The sequence below is a fragment of the Mobula birostris genome, chromosome 13, assembly GCF_030028105.1.
Source record: "Mobula birostris isolate sMobBir1 chromosome 13, sMobBir1.hap1, whole genome shotgun sequence".
NCBI lineage: Eukaryota > Metazoa > Chordata > Chondrichthyes > Myliobatiformes > Myliobatidae > Mobula > Mobula birostris.
In genome coordinates, this window is record NC_092382.1 from 19,864,683 (window position 1) to 19,875,171 (window position 10,489).

The window sequence follows — 10,489 nt, forward strand, 5'->3', positions numbered from 1 at the left end:
ACCTCATTTACTCCATGCTGCCTATATTTATTGTAGATATCTTTCTTTTTCCAAACCAAGTTTCCAATATCCCTTGAAAACCATGGTTCTCTCAAACTTTTAACCTTTCCTTTCAACCTGACAGGAACATAAAGATTCTGTACCCTCAAAATTTCACCTTAAAATGACCTCCATTTCTCTATTACATGCTTCCCATAAAACAAATTGTCCCAATCCACTCCTTCTAAATCCTTTCGCATCTCCTTAAAGTTAGCCTTTCTCCTATCAAAAATCTCAACCCTCGGTCCAGACCTATCCTTCTCCATAATTATATTGAAACTAATGGCATTGTGATCACTGGACCCGAATTGCTCCCAAACACATACCTTCGTCACCTGCCCTATCTCATTCCCTAACAGGAAATCCAGCACTGCTCCTTCTCTAGCTGGTACCTCTATGTGTTGCTGCAAAAAACTATCCTGCACACATTTTACTAACTCCAAACCATCTAGCCCTTTTACAGTCTGGGCTTCCCCGTCTACGTGTGGAAAATTAAAATCTCCCACACTCTCAACCGTGTGCTTACTACAAATATCTGCTATCTCCTTACAAATTAGCTCCTTCAATTCTTGCTCCCCATTTGGTGGTCTAGAATACACCCCTATAAGTGTTACTACGCCGTTCCGATTCGTCAGTTCCACCCAAATAGCCTCCCTAGACGAGCCCTCTAATCTATCCTGCCAGAGCACTGCCGTAATATTTTCTCTGACAAGCAAAGCAACACCTCCCCCTCTTGTCCCTCTGATTCTAGCACACCTGAAGCAATGAAATCCAGGAATATTTAGTTGCCAAACAAACCCCTCCTGCAACCATGTTTCACTAATAGCTACAACATCATACTTCCAGGTATCAATCCATGCTCTAGGCTCATCCACCTTTCTTACAATGCTCCTAGCATTAAAATAAATGCATTTAAGAAATTTTCCACCTCTATCTCTCTGTTTATCACTAACGGTGCAAACAACTTTACTATCTCCTTTTTCTTCCTTCTCCCCTACATCTGTTCCTACACTTTGGTTCCCCTCGCCACTTGTATCTCGTTTAAATCCACTAGAGCCTCTCTAGCAAACCTACCTGCAAGAATTGAAGGATGGAAGTAAGTCCCCCAGTGAGGAAGATTTGTGAATGGGAAAGTGTCGATGGGAGATAGTGGTGGGACTCCAGCCAAGCAAAAGGATAGGAAGATAGAACCTGCAGGAGGTAGGCGGATGGGGAAGCGAGATCCTGCGGGAGGAAGGCAGATGGGGAAGAGAGATCCAGCAGGAGGAAGGGGATGGGGAAGAGAGATCCCACAGGATGAAGGGGGATGGGGAAGAGAGATCCTGCGGGAGGAAGGCAGATGAGGAAGCGAGATCCTGCGGGAGGAAGGCAGATGGGGAAGATAGAACCTGCAGGAGGAAGGCGGATGAGGAAGCGAGATCCTGCGGGAGGAAGGTAGATGGGGAAGAGAGATCCAGCAGGAGGAAGGCGGATGAGGAAGCGAGATCCTGCGGGAGGAAGGCGGATGAGGAAGCGAGATCCTGCGGGAGGAAGGCAGATGGGGAAGATAGAACCTGCAGGAGGAAGGCGGATGAGGAAGCGAGATCCTGCGGGAGGAAGGTAGATGGGGAAGAGAGATCCAGCAGGATGAAGGGGGATGGGGAAGAGAGATCCCACAGGAGGAAGGCGGATGGGGAAGAGAGATCCAGCAGGAGGAAGGCGGATGGGGAAGAGAGATCCCAGAGGATGAAGGGGGATGGGGAAGAGAGATCCCACAGGATGAAGGGGGATGGGGAAGAGAGATCCCACATGAGGAAGGGGGAGGAGAAGAGAGATCCCACAGGATGAAGGGGGATGGGGAAGACATCCAACAGGAGGAAGGGATTGGGGAAAAGATCCCACAGGAGGAAGGGGGATAGGGATGAGTTGTCTCACAGGAGGACTCGGGGGGAAACGATAATCATACAAGATGAGGGGTTACAGAAAAAGATTGTACGGGAGGGGTGAGACTGAAAAGAGGCCCAGAAGAGATGCGCTCACGGTATCTGGTAGTGAGAAAAGTCACACACGGGGAAGGGCAGGGAGGACAATCTCACAATGGTATTTATCTCCTTCTCACTGGGAAGGGGGTGTGAATCTCTGACCCACCTGCTGCAGTCAGTGTTGGTAACAGTGAACCATAGAAACATAGAAAATAGGTGCAGGAGTAGGCCATTCGGCCCTTCGAGCCTGCACCGCCATTTATTATGATCATGGCTGATCATCCAACTCAGAACACCGCCCCAGCCTTCCCTCCATACCCCCTGACCCCCGTAGCCACAAGGGCCATATCTAACTCCCTCTTAAATATAGCCAATGAACTGGCCTCAACTGTTTCCTGTGGCAGAGAATTCCACAGATTCACCACTCTCTGTGTGAAGAAGTTTTTTGTAATCTCAGTCCTAAAAGGCTTCCCCTCTATCCTCAAACTGTGACCCCTCGTTCTGGACTTCCCCAACATCGGGAACAATCTTCCTGCATCTAGCCTGTCCAATCCCTTTAGGATCTTATACGTTTCAATCAGATCCCCCCTCAATCTTCTAAATTCCAACGAGTACAAGCCCAGTTCATCCATTCTTTCTTCATATGAAAGTCCTGCCATCCCAGGAATCAATCTGGTGAACCTTCTTTGTACTCCCTCTATGGCAAGGATGTCTTTCCTCAGATTAGGGGACCAAAACTGCACACAATACTCCAGGTGCGGTCTCACCAAGGCCTTGTACAACTGAGAAGGAACATTGTCAATGGACGTGTCACAGTCAGTGAGAAACACGGCCATTCCTGTGATTTACTACCATTAAACCAATGGCCGTTGTTCACTGATCTGATGAAGTCTCCAACATCCCTTCACAAGGAACCACAGAACCCTCCTGTCCTTGGGGAATTACTGACCGATCCCCTGGTCACTTGTCACAATTCTTCACAATCTGATTCACTACAGTTTTATCCAAATCCCTTTACAGGATATCCCCGGGATGTGGATTCAGGAACTGTGCTACTGCAGTTACAAACTCTTGGATGGTGAGGTGTGGGAATGTGTACACCACGCTCCGGGCAGAATCCTCTCTCTCCAAAAGCTCCATCAGGAACTGGGAAGGCTGCAGATTGTAGTTGATCAAATCTCCACCTGTAAACACAATCTTCTTCTCGAGCACTCCTCTGAAGGCCATCTGACCAACCCTGAGTAACACATCAGGGGACTGTCAATCTCACGGCCATGGTTTTTCAGGATGTTGTAAATATAGTAGGAATATAGTTGGGTGATGGTCTTGGGAATTCGCTCTGGGTCCCTGACTCTTTGTGTGAAGAAGGGACTTAATGCCAGAGCGAGGATCCAGCAGTAGGAGGGGTTGCTGCCGCTACCGTCTGATCTTCAAAATACCTGATGAAATATTCCTTCTGTTCCTCACCAACAAATCCCAGGATTTCAGCCCAGACACCGATCTCCGCCTTTTCCAATAGATGTAACGCAGTGGGACGTGTGGTCACCAGCACTGAACACCCTGGGAGCAGCTTGCCCTGGATTAAACTGTACACAATGTCAGACACCTTGCACTTGAATTCAGGATCTGGGCACTGGTGCTTGGGTTCTGTATCTCTCTGACTGTCAGCAAAATCGATTCTGTGCTTGAATTCATCCAATCCATCGAATATAAACAGCAATCCCTCTGGGTTCTTCCAGACCTCTCTCAGGGCATTCCCAAAATATGGATATTGATGCAGAATCAGTTCTTTCAAGTTTATTCTGCAATTAATGGAGTTTAAATCTCGGAATTTGAAACTGAAGACAAACTGGAATTGTTGGTATATTTTCTCCGTGACCCAGTCATAAACAATCTTTTGTACCATTGTTGTTTTCCCGATCCCTGGGACTCCGGCCACTGCTGCTGAACATCCCGAAGTTGATTGTGTGAAGAATCTTTTCATTTTGTCCCAAAAACTATGTGAGTAACTATTCTCAAACAGATGAGCAATCCCGATTTTCTCCAGCTGTCCGCGGAGATGTTCCTCTCTGCACTCCTCGTGGTCTCTGCCTCTTGCCAGCAGCTCATGTTCCACCAGTGCCCGATCTCGAAGAGTAGAAATGACCGTGAGCTCAGCGTATCGATCAACCAGCTGGAAAACCTTCACCTTCTCCCTCATCAGGATCGTGTTCACTCTCAGTGTTTCAGTTTGTGCCCGCAGAGTCTCCTTGTGTTTCTGCTGAACATCTTAGGATGGACAGAAATAGGTGGTCAATGCCTGATCTGATGAACACTGAACACTCACGTATTTACCCCAATAATAAGAAATTGTTAAGGACACTGTTTGGGTGAAATTGGGAGATCAGAGATAAGAGCGTCTGAAGATGAACGATGGCCCCGAAACATTTCTGATCCGATTCAGGTTCGCTGTTAAAGCCTCCCCTCTCCCCTCTGTTCGTAGTTTGCAGATTCCCCGGTGTTCCAGCGAGCACCAAGTGCACACGTGATTCTGGAGAGGAGAGTGTTGTGTGGAGCGGCTGGTTTCACCGCTTTCACTGCTCAGCTTCTGCTGAACTGGGCAACACCGCAGAGGGTAACAGTGGGGGTCGGGGGGCAACTTACTTGCTCTACTGACTTTTACTTTCTCATAATGGAGCGGATACTCTCGACACTTCTTTAGGTTGAAACTGTCAGTACTGAGCCACAGAAAAGGAACATTATTTCCATTTCCTTTTCCAAGCTCAGCCAGTCACGATGTAACACACCCCGCAGTAGTCTACAGTCTCTTCTTCTCCGAGGAACTGTTACATTAACTCAGGCAATACACCCTCACCACACCTCTACAGTCTCCTCTGCTCTGAGGAGCTAGTACGTGAACTCAGGTAATAAGCCCCACCACACCTCTACGGTATCCTATGCTCCGAGGAGCTGGGACATGAACTCAGGCAACTCCCGGATGTTGCGCGGAACAGCAGAAATCTGAAGAGGATGTCAGCAGTAATACGGGACTCTATAGTCAGCAGGAGAGGTAAGCGATTCTGTGGACTCACAAAGGAGACACCGGTGCTACTTTGCCTCTCAGGAGCCAGGGTCCGAAACGTTACTGGACACGTCCATAATATCCTGAAAAGGAAAGGTCACGAGTCATGATAAATATTGGTACCAATGATATAGGAGGAGAACAGGGAAGAGGTCTGGAAAACAAAACACAGGGAGTTAGGAAGGAAGCTGAGAAGCAGGAACTCAAAGGTAGTAATGTCGGGATCACTGCCTGTGCCACCCGACAGTGGGGATAGGAATAGAATGAGGTGGCAGATAAGTGTGTGGCCGAAGAATACAGCAAGGGGCAGGGATTCCAGCAGGGTCCGATATTCTTGCAGGCGAATTTACTGGAGCTGTTGGGAGTGTTTTAAACTAATATGACAGGGCAATGGAAACCAGTATGATAGAGCTGAAGATGAGCCAGCAGGTTTAAATGTGGACACAGCCAAGTGTTAAATTGTACCACAGAGGCAAAATTCGATTTTGGTTGGTACGACGTTGTTGCCATTACTGAGTTGTGGCTGAAAGAAGATCTTGTTTGGGAGTTTAACATCAAAAGATATACTTTGTTTCGAAAGGACAGGCAGGAAGACATTGGCTATGTTTTCGAGATGGAATTACACCTTCAGAAAAAGGGGACATAAAGTCAGAGGACGTTGACTCTTTGTGGGTGGAGATAAGAAATTACAGGGGGTAACAAAGCACATTATGGGAATCATATACAGGCCTCCAAATAGTCGCCAAGATGTGGGTTTGAGTTGCAAAGGGAAAAGGCATGTAATAAGGGTAATGACACATTTGTCCTGGCGAACTTCAATATGCAAGGGGAATGGGAAAATCAAGCATACTTCAGGTGTCGGGTCGCAGGAGAGGGGATTTATTGCGATTGTGCTTGAGCCTACTTGGGGAAAGGCTCGCTTAGATTGGGTGTTGTGTAATAACCCAGATCTTGTTTAGTGGCTCGCCGAGCTGGCTTGTTCGCTTGCAGATGTTTCATTACCCAGCTAGGCAACATCACCAGTGCAACTTCGGATGAAATGCTGGTGATCTATACTGTTCGCCTTTTGTGTGTCCTGTGATTAGTCCATGAGTGAGTGAGTGTCAATATGGAAGCAAAAGTGAGTGGGAAGTTGGATGATTGGAAACCTTTTAAAATCTAACAAAAGGCAACTAAAAAAGCTATAAGAAGGGAAAAGATGAAATATGAGGTGAGACTAGACAATAATATCAAGCAGGATAACAAATGTTTTTGTTCAGTTACATAAAAAGAAAAAATGGAGTTGAGAGTTGATATTGGTCCACTGGAAAATGATATTGGTGAGCTAGTAATGGAAGACAAAGAAATAGCAGGTGAACTTTAGAAACATAGAAACATTGAAAACCTATAGCACAACACAGGCCCTTCAGCCCATAATGCTGTGCTGAACATGTACTTACATTAGAAATTACCTAAGGTTACCCATAGCCCTCTAGTTTTCTAAGCTCCATGTATCCAGAAGTCTCTTAAAACACCCCTTCATATCCGTCTCCACCACAGTTCCATGCACTCACCACTCTGCGTAAAAAAACATCTCCTCTGTACTTACAAGCACCTTAAATCTGTGTGCCCTCTCGTGCTAGCCATTTCAGCTCTGGGAAAAAGCCTCTGACTACCCACACGATCAATGCCTCTCATCATCTTATACACCCATATCAGGTCACCTCTCATCCTCCACCGCTCCAAAGAGAAAAGCCTGAGTTCACTTAACCTATTCTCATTAGGCATGCTCCCCAATCCTTGTAAATCTCCTCTGCACCCTTTCTATAGTTTCCACATCCTTCCTGTAGTGAAGTGACCAGAGCTGAGCTCAAGTGGGGTCTGACCAGGGTCCTGTATAGCTAATGCATACTTTGCATATCTCTTCACTGTGGCCCGTGAGTGACGGGAAGCAGCAGTGACTGCCATCACTATTAATGAGAACAAGATTTCTGGATGGTGTGTTGCCATGGTCGGGGAAATCTCGCATCCAGTCTGAAACATGTTTAAGGGTAGTGTGAGCAGAGGTCAAGGTTCACGTCGGCACCAATGACAGGGCAGGAAGGGTGAAGAGGTGCTGCAAAGTGAGTTCATGGATGTAGGTGATAGGTTAAAGTGCACAACATCCAGGGTTGTGTCTTCAGGATTGCCACCCATACCACATGCTAGTGAGGCCTGAAATAGGATGATAATACAGTCTAACGTGTGGCTGATGAGATGGTGCATTGTGGAGTGCTGCAGATGTTTGGATGATTCCAAGGAAGATGGGACCTGGACAGACATGATCGTTTTGCATCCGAACTGGAGGGGGACTGATACCCTTGCGGGAAGGGTTGTTAACACTGCATCGGGATGGGGTGAGGTGTCAAACTTGAGCTGCAAGGGGATGAAGAACCAGAGTGGATAGTGGAGTGGTTGTGTGGGAAAGATGCTGTTAATCCAACATAAAAAGTCAGGAGTCTAAAGAAAGAACATGGTGAAACAAATGTTCCCAAATGTGTATTATTTCATTGCAAGGAGTATTGTAGGAAAGGCTGATGAGCTTAGAGCATGGATCAGCGTATTGAATTACAGTATTGCAAGCATTAATGTGATTTGATTGGAGGAGGTGCAGGACTGGCAGGTCAGTCTTCCAGGGTTCTGTTGCGTTAGACACAATTTGATTGAGTGGCAGGGATTAGAGAAGGACAAGTGACATAACTAGTTAGGGAAAATGTCCCTGCATTGCTCATACAGGACAAACTGGAAAGCTCAACCACTGAGGCCTTATGGGTGAAACTGAACAATAAGGAAGGGATGGGATTATATTACAGAGTGCCCAATAGTCAATAGGATTTGGGGGATCAAATTGTTTGAGAAATCACAGGCAACTTAGAAGGTTATGATGCTAGATAGTTGTAACTTTCCACTTATTGACCGGGACACCCATACTTTAAAGGGCTGTTTGGGATATCGTTGGTAAAATGTGTTCAAGGAAGTTCCCTTGATCAATATATTGAGGTCATAACTATAGACTGAAATACTATTAGGGTACATGACGGGGCAGGTAACAGAGGTCTGTGCAGGTAAATACTTTGGATCTAGTGATCATAATACCATTAGTTTAAAGATCATTATGGAAATGGGTAGGTCTGGTTCTAAATTGGAGAAAAGGCCAATTTTAATGGTATCAGAAAGGATCTGGTGAACGTGGATTGGAACAGGTTGTTTTCGAGCAAATCTGTGCTTGGTAAGTGTGAGGCCTTCAAAACTGCTATTTTAAGAGTACAGAGATGGAATGCATAAATGACGACCAGTACAGAGTTTGAATGTTGCTGACAGAATAAAAGGCAGGGCTAACATGTTTAGGGAACCTTGGGTTTTGACAGATATTGAGACCCTGGTGAAGGAGTGCATAGCAAGTATAGGCAGGAAAGAACAAATGAGGTACTGATAAGTATAAATAATTCAAGAGTTACTAAAGGAGGGAATCAAGAGGGCTGAAGTACGGCACGAGTTTGCTCCAGCAGATAATGAAAAGGAGAGCACCAACTCCTTCATCAAATATATTCAAAACAAAAGTATACCAAAAGGCAAAATTGGTCTTCTTGAAGTTCAGAGAGGGCATTAATGCATGAAGCTGACGTAGGTGGGGGAGATTTAAAATGGATTTTTTGCATTTATGTTTACTCAGGAGACATACAGCGTCTTTACAGTGAGGCGAAACAGCAATGCGATCATGGACCCTATACAGATGACGGAGGAGGAGGTGTTTCTGTCTTGATATAGAATATAGAATAGTACAGCACAGTACAGGCCCTTCGGCCCACAATGTTGTGCCGACCCTCAAACCCTGCCTCCCATATAACTGCCCCCCCACCTTAGATTCCTCCATATACCTGGCTAGTAGTCTCTTAAACTTCACTAGTGTATCTGCCTCCACCACTGACTCAGGCAGTGCATTCCACGCACCAGGAAGCAACAAATCTCTCTTTATATTAATCTCTGTCTAATCTTGCTGCTAACATTGTGTTTGTCACAGAGTCCAGAGTCTGGGAACAGCTAGATGGCAGGAAGCAGATGGTGATGATGGGAGGCTGGTTATTGGAGTCCAGGCCCGCGCCTCGTGGAGTTCCCCAGGGTTACACCCATTGCTACTTGTCATCTATGTCAATAATCTGGTTGAGAATGTACAGGGTATGGGGAGTGAGTTTGCAGCAAGTAATGTCAAACAATTACTTCTTTTTGCAAGATTGTAATATAAACACCCCTCTTTCCCTCTCCACACTCAGAACAGACCAAAAGCTACTTCATAAGATGCAAGTTCTTCAAATGAGCAAATACTGAGGGAATGTGAGTGAGATTAAAGAGCTGGGATACTGACAGTACATTACCAGACCAGAAGTGATTGTAACTGGGTCTGACAGAGGCATAACTGGTATTTCTGGGCACATTCAGTCTCACCATAACTATTCCCTACCTTACTCTGTACAGATATGTAATGTCTAAAGGACCAGTGTTTGAGTAAATGAGACTCACCAAACTTGCTCCGGACTGAATCAATGGAAACCCTGAGTCAGAAGGGTTCTCTCCAGTTGGTGCTCTCAGTCCTCGGGCTGGGTCACTTGCTGCTGTTCCCTCATCTTCAGTCGTGGTTCTCTTCCAGTTGTGAGCTTTTCTTCCAATAAATCTCTCACCGCAGGTCTAACTTTAACATGAAAGATAATGAAGCACGTTAACAATACAAAGGAGAACAAAATATTTCTGCTCACTGAAATCTAAACATTGAAGACAAATATAATGATCTCTGTGAACAAATCTGTAATTGTCCCTGACACGTCACAGAACCTGATAAGGGATAGGAAGGAGTCATCGTTCAGTCATGGTCAGATATAAGATGCAGGAACAGAATTAGGTGATTCGATCCATGGAGTCTGCTCCATCACTCAACCACGGCTGAGATTTATTCCAACACCATATTCTCGCCTTCCTCCTGTAACCCTGAAGCTACTTACCAATCATGAATATGATTCTTCTCACCTCAGTCCAATGCCATTTTTGAAATTGTGACTCTTGGTTCTTGAGACTCCAACAGAGAAACATCCTCTTCCTAAATATACCCAAATGACAGCCTCAGCCACCCTCTGTGGCAACAAATTCCACAGATCAGCCATCTTTTGGCTGAAGAGATTGTTCTCATCTCAGTTTTAAAGGGAAACGTCTTTATTCTGAGACTGTGCTGTCAGATCACTGACTCTCCGTCTAATGGAAACATCCTCTCCATGTCCACTGTATCCAGGCTTCTCAGCATTCAGTAGGTTTACTTAACCACCTCCCCTTTCACCACCCCGTCTGAACTCCAGTGAGCACAGCCCCATAACCATCAAATGCTCCTCACACGTAAAGCTGATCATTCCTGAGATTATTCATG